The following is a 12,340-nucleotide window of genomic DNA, read 5'->3' as shown; positions in this document are numbered from 1 at the left end:
TGCGTTCAGTTTCGACAGCAAAATTCAGTTTCGACAGCAAAATTCAGTTTCGACGGTTAAGTTCAGTTTCGACAGTTAAATTCAGTTTCGACAGTTAAGTTTAGAGATGAGCGGCTGATGTATTTTACATCTAGCACTTTGTGGTTATGTATTTTACGTCATGTATTGGAGATGCTATTAGAATTCCACTCAAGTTAACGTTGTTCATTGTCTCTCTTGTCCTGCTTCAGCCTCAGCATCGTACAACTCACCGGAGCTGCTCCAACAACGAAACCCTCCATCACAGCGGAGCAGTACCTCGGGCTCCATCTCCAGACGCCTAAGATCTTCTTCCCCTCCTTCGACAGCCAAGTCAGCCGGAGCATCCTCACCAGCCAACCCAATCACGCTGAGATCGACATGGCTTCGCCAAAGAGGTTGTACACTTGTTGCATCTCTTTTTTACTCTACATGTTATATATATTGTCCACTGAGCACTCGTAGTAATGGGAAATACGATTATTTTATCCTACTATATGACAAGCAGTGAGGTACCAGGCAACTTAATTAGCTATCCGTGATGGACTCTCTTGAACGCCATCATTATTTATCTCTACGCGTTTGAGCTGTGCATTTGTCGATGGGCCTGGGAGTTGAGCTAGTATGGCAGTGGCCTGGGTCCAAAGTAATAGAAGTAGCACAAAAACATTTTTTTAGTGTAGGATTTTCCTTGCTCAAGCCTACCTACTAGAATCGACAGTGCTTGAAAGCAAAAGTGAATGAAAAACATCGGAATTGGAAAGTTTCCTATGGTACTACTTTTCATGAATTTGGTGCAAAGGAATGGAGCAAAGGAAAACTATAGGATTTGTTCCTTTAGTGTCTCCTTGAAAGAAAACCCATAGGAATTCTAATTTCCACTTCTCCTCCTTTTCATATTCCTATTCATCAAGCACAAGACTAAGAGATAGTAGCATAATAGCATTATAACCGTACATTTTCTTGTGGTTTGACTTAATCTCACCATGCTTTTTGCATCCTGTGATCTTCCAATTGTTGTGAATCAAACACCCAGATTGGCAGAAATCCTTTGTTTTTAAATTCTCTATTTTGCACGTGCATTCCTATCATATTCCTGTCTATTTCCTATCCCTGCATTGCTAGAATCCTCAAATTCAAACAAGCCCTTACTCAATTACTTCTGTTACAGATATGTGTCAAAGAAAACCTTGTGTGGTTTGTCCTGCTCCTGCGGCGCTGTGTTCCACCCCAGCTCAACTGCTCCAACGACGGAAGGGTTCACCACAACAGGGATCCGCTCTCCAGACTATCTTTTGCCGCCTCAGATCTTCTTCCCCGCCGCCGGCAGCCACGGCAACTGCATTATCATCATCAACTGAGCCGATGACCTTGAGGACTACACGGGTCCGCAAGAGAGGTCGCACTCTTCCGTGTCTGCTTACGTTATGCGTCGCTAATATGATGTCATGCTACATTATCATCGTGTTCACCTATTAGACTCCGAGTCAGGTCCAAACTAATGCTGAAACTTGAGTTTTTAAATGGTTGTGGGGTACATATTGGGGCAGCAATCAGTACTATCTGTCTACTATCTGGTTAATCTATGGTGTCTACTATGAGCTTCATGTTGGGTGCAAACAAACATTAAAGGAGCCATTATCTGTATTTTTTAACTAAAGTTATTATCTGCCTGCTATCATTGGTTTTGGGTCTATCCACAGTTTGCTACCATCACTCTGGATTTGTGCATGCACTTCTTACATAATCTCACTATGTTTTATTCCTATGCATGCCAGTTATTGTACACAATGGAACTGATCATGTAGAGCAAAAGAGACGAGCCTTGTGTGGCAATAAAATTTCATGAAGATGTCGTTCCATGGTGGGCGCAAAGGCAGCCCCCCTCCACCCATTTCGGATCGTAATCAAGAGGAAGATAACTGTTCTGAGGGGGATTCAAAAAGAGAAGACCACTCCTATTTACCCCATGAGGTCTTCGCTCTAACTTGGCATGCTGATGTTGGTAATATCATGCATATGGTGCCTTGCATTGCTTACTGTATACATTAAAGATGTCATATGCTTAGTTTAGACATGCTTTGTGTCAATGCCATCTGTTTAGTTTCTTTATCGTATATGTGAATCATGCAATGCCATCTTGTCTAGCCAGGCATCATATATGTGAATTTTGCAATGCCACCCTGGTTAGCCAGTCATCTTATATGTGAATTATATCATGCCATCATTTTTTTATTACGTGTTAAATTTGTCAACAATTTTAGTACATTCAATTACTCTTCCCGTGCATCAGCCATTCGACACGGTCATGGAAAAATATGGAGTGGAAACAAGGTCTTCAGAGCAGACAATGCTATCTGACAAAGCGCATGTCTTGCTGGTTACCGATAGCTCCTCAGAGGAGGATTCAGAGACAGATGAACAGTCATATCCCCCCCCCCCGAGGTGCATGCCCTAACTTGGCAGGGTTATGTTGCTCATATCGTGCGTATGGTATCTTGCATTGCTATGTCATTTGCTTAGTTTAGACATGCTTTGTGTGAATGCCACCTGTTTAGTGTCTAATTACCATATATGTGAATTATGCAATGCCATCTTGTTGCAAGACATTATATATGTGAATTATGCAATGTTATCTTGTTGCAAGGCATTATGTATGTGAATTATGCAATGCCAAGCTTTTTAGGCAAGCGTTATATATGTGAATTATATCATGCCGTCCTTTTTTTGTATTTCTCATTGATTTTGTCGACAATGTTTGTATATTCAACTGCTCTTCTTGTGCATCAGCCATTTGAATTGGTGATGGAGAAATCTGGAGTGAAAACAAGGTCTTCAGAGCAAACAATGCTACCTGCTGAAGCAGATATCTTGCTGGTTACAGATAGCTCTTCAAAGGAGGATTCAGAGGTAGATGACCAGTCCTATTATCCCCCTGAGGTGTATGCTCAAACTTGGCAGGGTTATATTACTCATATAATGCATATGTTGTATTGCAATGCTTAGTTTTTACATCATATACACAATATTGAATGCCATCTCCTTAGTTGACACATCATATATGCGATTGCCCTCTGCTCACTTCCTTAGTATATAAATCATATATTTGAATTATGTCATGCCATGATGTTTACATAGACAGCATGTATCTGAATTATGGCATGCCAACCCATTTTCTAAAGACATAATATAGTTATATCATCTCACCCTGTTTACATAGTCATCATATTTTAAATTATGTCATTCTATCTGTGAATTATATCATGCCATTATGTTTCCATCGACGACATGTTTGTGATTTATGGCATGCCAACCACTTTAATAGACACATCGTATAGTTATATCATGTCATCCTGTTTACATAGTCATCATATTTTGAAGTATGTCATTCTATCCTGTTTAGTTAGCCATCATACATGTGAAATTGTGTCATGCTATCCTGTTTAATTAGCCATCATATATATGAAATTATGTCCTGCTATTCTATTTGCTTAGACAACATAAATGTGAATTATTTCATGCCATGTTTTCTTCCCTACTATACATTGCACCTGTCTATCATACAATGTCTATACATTCAATTACTTTTCTTGTTTATCAGCCATTTCAATTGGAGGGAGTGATGGCAGTATCTGTGAGAGTAAGGGCATCTCCAGCCGTTGTGCCCCCCAGGAGGCATTTTTTCGGCCTCCTGGGGAGGCCCCAGCGAAATTTTTGGTACTGGGGGCGTGTCGTCTCCCAGCCGTCCCCCCATAGGTGTTCACGTTTTCTTCTTTTTTTCAATTTCAATGTCCGGTCATTCCAACAAACACCTTTTGGGCATGCCCACCACACCGGACTCGAGCTCGCCGACAACGACCCCAGACCACCCCGTCCTTCCTCCTATGCATGGAGGCCGCCGCCAGCCGTGCCCGTGCGAGGCAGTACGAGCCTCCATACGAGCTAGCTAGCTAGCTCCATTGGATGGCATGGCGTCCCACGCGAGCTAGCTATCTAGCTTCGCTGCATGGTGGGTGCCGGCCTGTTCATGGTGACCCACGCGAGCTAGCAGCGCCCAGCCACGCCCGGCCCGGCCTCAACTCGCCGCGCGCAGCCACGCCCGGCCTCACCCTGGCCACGACTCCATGGCGCGCGCCTCCGAGGTGCAGCGTTGCGAGCTAGCGTGACGATCTCCGGCGCGCTGTCGACCCATGCATCCGCAGCGACGAGCGCGCGAATAGGGCATGCCATGCGTGCGCGCCCGGACGGACTCGCCTCGCGCCCCGCGCCCGGCATGTGCTGCTGCAGCCGTCGGCCTCACGCTCGCGCCCGCGCCCGACATGTGCTGCAGCCGTCGGCCTCGCTTCCACGCCCAGGCCGCGCCACCCCGACTCGGCGAGCGGCGACAGGGGCGACATGGCGTGGAGCTGGCAGATGAGCTGCGCTCGAACTCGAGGATGGCACGCTCATCAGCGAGCTCCATCTCGGCGAGCAGGGCGCGGTGGCGTGGGCGTCCGCCTCCGCCCCGGCCACACGCAGACGTCGGCCACCGCACAGGCGAGCGGCGGGTGCGAGCGTCGGCCACGGAGCCTCCCCGTGTAGCTCCGCGTGCAAAGTACGCGGCTCGATGTGTGTGCGTGGGGTAGGCAGAAGGAAAGAGACAAGAGAGGAGAGAGAGGAGAGGAGAGAAAGGGGGTGGGTGGCTGACGTGGGCCAATTTGGTTGGTTAAAACAAAGCGCCGGTGCCCCCAGAAGCCCCCCGGTTTCCTGGGTGTGGGCTAGGCTCGCCGGCTGTAACTTTTGCTTTTACCGGCAAAAAATGAAGTCTTGGGGGCCTGAGTGGGGCGTTTTTTGCCCGCCGGCGCTCAAAAAGTGGCCTGGGGAGGCTTCTCGGGGGCACTGCTAGAGATGCCCTAAAAACACGGTCTTCAGAAAAGATCGTGCTACCTGTCGATGCAGATAGAACCACAGTTGTACTTGCCCAAGAACCAGCCCCACCACACATAACCCACACTCATGCAGATTGTACCCCTATCCAGTTGGACAGAGAACCAGCTACACCCCTTCTAACCCCAACCCCAGCAGATAGACACCCAGTTCCTGTTGACACAACATCGTCTCCACCACAGAGCACCCAAACACGAGCAGTTAGTAAGGCAACTGCAGTGCCCAAATCACGAGGACCACCACCCCAAACCCGAAGTCAACGCTTAAAGCAGAAGAAGAATTGTTCTCAGGTCAAGTTCCGTAGCTATGGTTCATACTACTTTGCTCTTGCATCACTGTATTTACTGATACCAACTAATTTCAAATTTGAAGGATGCAATTGAAACCCTAAGGGTGCAATAGGTATGTTGTAAACCTGTTTCTTCAACGTGTTTGGCTGTTTGCTATTGTAACTTGCTCTATGTTGATTTCAGTTTCAATTGAATAAACAGTTATGTTCTCATGCCATGCACATTACAAGTGTTGTTATTGCTGTGTAGTTTCCCACACTTATATTCTGTCTATGCTGCTTTGTCTTAAATAGATATGATTCGAACTGTATCTATCTTGATTTGGCAACATAAACTAGAATGATATAGACCATACAGTGACCATACTACATAGATATATGTTTGTTTCATGTTGTTATCATGTCCACCTTACTACTGAACTGGTTTACCAAAATGAGTTTCATATACTACATTGTAAACCTGAGATGTGTTTGTTTGTTTCTCTTTTAGAACACGGATAAAATATTGGAGAAGAGTACCCTGTTATGCAATGGTAAAGGAAGTAATGCAGATAAGGTTCAAGATAGTGAGACATCCCTGTTGGTCTCCAAGAAAGCTGATAAAAACTATATTGAAGACACCGAGACAACCCCAAAGTCCTGTCTTGATGTAGTGTTCGAGTTACTGGCTACCACTGCTGGCACCAGCTCTTCGAACTCGTTGCCTGAATCAGTTCGGCTTCTTGAGTCTCAACTTCAAGTTGAAAGACATCGATCAGATGTTATGCGACAGGAAGCCGAAGGACTGAGGAAGTCCCTGCAGAATTCAGATGCATACTTTCTGGTGCAACAGCAAGCGCTGGAGGACTTAAGCGCCAAACAAGAGAAAGTTAATAAGCTTGCTAAGCATCTTGCCAGCATTATGGGTACCCAGGATATTGTTTCTTGAGCTCTTCTAAAGTGGTTTCAGTTCTGGACTTGTTTTGCTGTGGCGTTTATATGCTGCTGTGTTCCCTATATTTGCACTGGTGGCGAACTTTGATGCCCAGTGGATGTAATATGTGTAATAGCCGTGATATCCTAGTGTAAGTTGCTTTCTTATTTATTTCCTTGTTGTCTTGTTTATTTGTTTGCCTGTAGTCAGTGCAGTTCTTTTTCTGCAGTTTGCTAGTGGCTGCAATAACCTATTTTTTTAAAACTATGCCACAATAACCATGGGCTAATATTTACTGTAGTGACACTGGGCCTCCTACGGGCCGTAGAAATAGTGGGCCTTCTATGGGCCGTATAAACAGTGGTCCTTCTACGGGCCATAGAAACAGTGGGCCTTCTACGGGCCGTAGAAACAATGGGCCTTCTACGGGCCGTATCATCAATGGGCCTTATACGGGTCGTATGATCGATTGGCCAAACATGGGCCAAACAGACCGCATTCTGTCCGTAAACAGGCTAGAGTTAGAATCGTTCGTTCATGGGCCGACCATAATGGGCCATCGTTAATAGGCTGTATTTGATGACGCTATGAAAACGGCCCAACATACTAACGGACCACAAACGGGCCGACTGTAACCACGGGCTGAATTTGGCCCACAAGCAGAAAATGACAGTAACGGGCCGTAAGTAAACGAATGCTGGAAAATAGCCCAAGAATAAATGGGCTCTGAGAAGGCCGAAAGATAACATGGGATGGAAACGGCCCAACGGAATAAAGGGCCGTTAATGGGTATAAAGTGATACACTGTTCTTGGGTGTAAAGGGCCAGTTTCACCACGGACCGTTACTGGGTGTAAAGTGATACACTGTTCATTACGGGCCAGTTTCACTATGGGCCGTTAATAGGCCAAGAGTTACATAGGGTCGTGCCACGTGTCGGCGTATCATAGGCGCCTTTTGTCCAATGAGTGGATGACATCTGTCCCAGTGATGAGCCGACACGTGTTTCCTCCACCCAATGATGATTTTACACGTGGAAAATCCCCATTGGTCGGGGCTGTTAACGGGTTATCGGATCCAAAACCCGACCCGATAGCTTAACGACGTTCCGTTACGGTGGATGCCACGTGTCGGTCACCCTTGACGAAACCACTTCCGTGACGCGCGACTTATCGTCATGGAAGTGGACACTTCCGTGATGATAATTTTGGTAATGTCATGGAACACTTCTACGACAACACAGGTATGACTATCTTGATTTTGTCATAAAATCGTCATGGATGTACATGCATGACAGAAAACGCGACCTACTGTGACAAACACGTATCATCATGGAAGTGTATTTTTTGTAGTTCTTGTGTCCCCAACACACCCAATACAATGGTAAATTGTATAGGTGCACTAGTTCGGCGAGGAGATGGTGATACAAGTGGTATATGGATGGTAGATAAAGGTTTTTGTAATCTGAAAATATAAAAACAGCAAGGTAACTAATGATAAAAGTGAGCACAAATGGTATTGCAATTCTAGGAAACAAGGCCTAGGGTTCATACTTTCACTAGTGCAAGTTCTCTCAACAACAATAACATAATTGGATCACATAAATATCCCTCAACATGCAACAAAGAGTCACTCCAAAGTCATTAATAGTGGAGAATAAACGAAGAGATTATGGTAGGGTACGAAACCACCTCAAAGTTATTCTTTCCAATCAATCCATTGGGCTATTCCCAGAAGTGTCACAAACAGCCCTAGAGTTCGTACTAGAATAACACCTTAAGACACAAATCAACCAAAACCCTAATGTCACATAGATACTCCAATGTCACCTCAAGTATCTGTGGGTATGATTATACGATATGCATCACACAATCTCAGATTCATCTATTCAACCAACACATAGAACCTCAAAGAGTGCCCCAAAGTTTCTACCAGAGAGTCAAGACGAAAACGTGTGCCAACCCCTATGCATAGGTTCATGGGCGGAACCCGCAAGTTGATCACCAAAACATACATCAAGTGGATCAATAGAATACCCCATTGTCACCACAGGTATCCCACGCAAGACATACATCAAGTGTTCTCAAATCCTTAAAGACTCAATCTGATAAGATAACTTCAAAGGGAAAACTCAATCCATTACAAGAGAGTAGAGGGGGAGAAACATCATAGGATCCAAATATAATATCAAAGCTCGCGATACATCAAGATCGTACCACCTCAAGAACACGAGAGAGAGAGAGAGATCAAACACATAGCTACTGGTACATACCCTCAGCCCCGAGGGAGAACTACTCCCTCCTCATCATGGAGAGCACCGGGATGATGAAGATGGCCACCGGAGAGGGATTGCCCCCTCTGGCAGGGTGCCGGAATGGGTCTAGATTGATTTTCGGTGGCTACGGAGGCTTCTGGCGATGGAACTCCCGATCTATTGTGCTCCCCGAAGTTTTTAGGGTATACAGGTATATATGGGAGGAAGAAGTATGTCGGTGGACCTCCGGGCTGTCCACGAGGTAGGGGGCACGCCCTCCACCCTCGTGGGCAGTCCGGGACTCTTCTGGTCCAACTCCGATACTCCGTGGGCTTCTTCTGGTCCAAAAATAAGTTCCATGAAGTTTCAGGTCAATTGTTCTCCGTTTGATTTTCCTTTTCTGGGATACTCTAAAACAAGGAAAAAACAGAAACTGGCACTGGGCTCTGGGTTAATAGTTTAGTCCCAAAAATAATATGAAAGTGTTTAATAAAGTTCATAAACATCCAAAACAGATAATATAATAGCATGGAACAATCAAAAATTATAGATACGTTGGAGACGTATCATCCTCGGATCCGACGTCGTAGGTTCCTTCCCTTAAGCGCGACCCCTTAGGTTCAAGCCGGCTTGGTCGCAGTCCGGATCACCTGCGGACTACATGGCTAGTAGCGGCCTCTAGCAAGGCGTGCCGACCACCAAGCATATGTTGAAGCTGGTTAGGTGAACCTGTACATCACACTTCCATTCCTTTTGCCACACGATATATGTTGTCAGGCTCAAGGCGAGTCTGTCATCCTTGTGTTAGCTCGACCTCTTTCTCGTTCCAGTGATGCCGACCACAAACCAGATTATCTCATAATCCTTGTCGCATGGCCATGCTTATCCTGGTCAGATCACACGAGGGGCCCAGAGTATATCTCTCCTTATCGGAGGGGCAAATCCCATCTTGCTCGACCATGTCTCGCAGCATGGGTCTGGACAAGCCCGAAACCTACCTTTGTAACTACCCAGTCACCGCGTAGCGTTTGGTTGGCCCAAAGCAAGTCTGTTAGTACATGCGCCAGCTCAGGTCTTAGGACAGAGAACGTACGTTGTACTAGAGACTCACAGATGACATATCGCTGCGTCTCATAGTTGGGTCTGTCCGACTCGGACCTTATCTCAACTCGGATCCGACTATGTCAAATCCGACCAGATCCTTCCGAGTCCATATTATCCAGTTAGCATCCAATGCCCAATGGCTAGTGAGACCAAGCCATCGACCGTGTCATATGCTAGTCTAGATGGTTGCGCGTCCACACAACCCTTTCGACTAGGGACCTTGTAGGACGTTCATCATACAATGCATAGTCCCACAAACAAGTCACGTACTTGTTGTTACACATCATTGATAATGTCCAAGGACTATCTTTATTCATAAACACATAGGAAATGTCATCATACATGATTTCCTCTAGGGCATATCTCCAACAGTCTCCCACTTGCACTAGAGTCAATCAAATAGACATCGAATGCCCATAGCTCCTACGTGCCCCTCATGCTTGGATTATGGAAGCGGCTTAGTCAATGGATCTGCAATATTTGCATCCGTGTGAATTTTGCATAACTCAACATCACCATTCTTTATGATCTTTCGTATCAGGTGATATTTCCGATCTATGTGTCTGGTCTTGTGGTGATCCCTCGGCTCCTTGGCTTGTGCGATGGCACCAGAATTATCACAATAAAGGTCCAATGGTTTTACCGAGGCTGGGAAAATACCAAGATCATCTAGAAAGTTCTGGATCCAAACACCTTCCTTTGCAGCTTCACAAGCCGCAATGTATTCGGCTTCTGTGGTAGAATCGGCCACCGTATCTTGCTTGGAGCTCATCCAGCTCACTGCTCGTCCATTCATGGCATACACGAATCCGGACTGTGATCGACAATCATCTCTGTCGGTTTGGAAACTAGCATCGGCGTAACCCCTTACGACGAGCTTTTCCTCACCTCCATAAACTAGGAACATCTCTTTAGTCCTTTTCAGGTACTTTAAAATAGTCTTTACCACTCCCCAGTGACTCTCACCTGGGTTGACCTGGTATCTACTTGTTAGGCTTATTGCAAAAGCAACATCAAGCCGTGTACATATCATGGCATACATGATGGATCCAATTGCCGAGGCATACGGAATCCGACTCATCCTGCTTCGCTCATCAGATGTCGAAGGACTCTGAGTCTCACTTAGCCTTATACCATGTGAGACAGGCAAGAACCCTTTCTTGGCCTCAATCATGTTGAACCGCTTCAACACTTTATCTATGTACGTGTTTTGTCTCAAGCCGAACAGCCTCCTCGATCTATCTCTATAGATCTTGATGCGTAAAATGTAAACTGCCTCACCAAGGTCCTTCACTGAAAACTTGCCATTCAATGATTCCTTGACCGAGTTTAGCATTGAAACATCTGTTGACACCAGATTTTGGTATGGTCACGAATCCGGGTTCGTATGCAAAAGTTAGAGGCAACACTTCGCGGGCCGGCCCTGAGTGAGAAAGTATTTGGCCTTTGCCGGCTGAATGAAACCTTGCCGGGGTAAAACCTTGCCAATGTGAGGGCATGCCAGCGTGGAAAGCTTGCCGGTGGAGAAGCTTGCTGGCGTGGAAAGCTTGCCGGTGGAGAAGCTTGCCGGTGTGAAATCTTGCCGAGGGAGAAACCTTGCCAAGGAGGAACTCTTGCCGGGGTAGAAACCTCGCCGAGCTAGGGAGGAACCCTTGCCGGTGTAAAAACCTTGCCGGGGTGAAACCTTGTCGGTGTGGAAAGCTTACCCGGGTGGATGGCCTGCCGAGGTGGAGGTTGTGATAGTCAAGCCGACGAGAAGTTGAAGATGGGCTCAGAAGCTAATTCAGATGATCTTAGATGGAGAAATGTCCTACATGGAAGTTGTGCGTCTCGTCGAAACGATGGATTTTGATATAAAGATCGTCTCAATCCGAGGTCGTATGCAAAAGTTAGAGCCCGCTTTTGAGCTCGTTTCCATCCGAGGTTGTTTGTCACCATGAAAAGGACCCTCAAAGTACAGGCAGTTTAAACCGAGCAGTTTTGGAAAGTTCGGATAAAATCAGTCCGAATTTGACTAGGGTTTCGAATGTGAATTGATGTAATTTTATTGTAAGGAAAGCCTAGATAAATCCTTTGCTTGTACGGGAAGTCCATCTGCCTCTTATATATGTTGGGGGTGACGGCCGATTGAAACAACACACAATCGAACAAATCAATATACTACTTTTTCATCTACGTTTTATCTCTCCACCGTTTTTCTCTCTCGTTCTTCATTGTTCTTCGTGTTTGGGAGCTGCGAATTCCGAGGCTCTAGGGGCGAGCGAATCGACCTAGGGCAGCCCATAGCCGCCGCACTCCCTGACGGGGTCCCTCCCGGGGGTGTGGGGTTTTCGGGTCTGCAAAAGCGCCCGCCGACTGTCTTGCGTATCGCGCTGTCGGTCGGGTCTCCTTCGACGTGAGCTGCGGTGCATCACCCCCGGCGTCGAGGGTACACGTGACGTGTTCGTGTGTCAACACACTTTTTGGCGACTCCACTGGGGAACGAAGATCAATCGTCATCATCCACCATGTCTGATATTCCCAAGCCATCTGAGGTAGACGCCGATAACATCATTAAGCCCAGTCTTGATGAGATATCGGCCGATCATCGCCAAGTTTATGAGGAGTACAAGAACGCGCACGAGGAGAAGGACTTGCAAGAGTTCCTTGCAAAGTTCAAGAAGGATCGCCAAGGCAACATCACTCCGATTGAAGAAATCAAGTTCCCTCCTCTTCAAGCCGAGCAGGTTAAACCCTCTGTAAGTACTGCCTTTTCTCCTGAGCAGTGGGCTGAGATTGAAAGTCGTATTGCTGATGGTAACAATCTAGTCTACCAAACTTTCATAGAAAATACTAAT

This window comes from Triticum urartu, chromosome 5 (assembly GCF_003073215.2).
Source record: "Triticum urartu cultivar G1812 chromosome 5, Tu2.1, whole genome shotgun sequence".
NCBI lineage: Eukaryota > Viridiplantae > Streptophyta > Magnoliopsida > Poales > Poaceae > Triticum > Triticum urartu.
The sequence above is the reverse complement of the archived record's forward strand: the minus strand, read 5'-3'. Positions refer to the sequence as shown.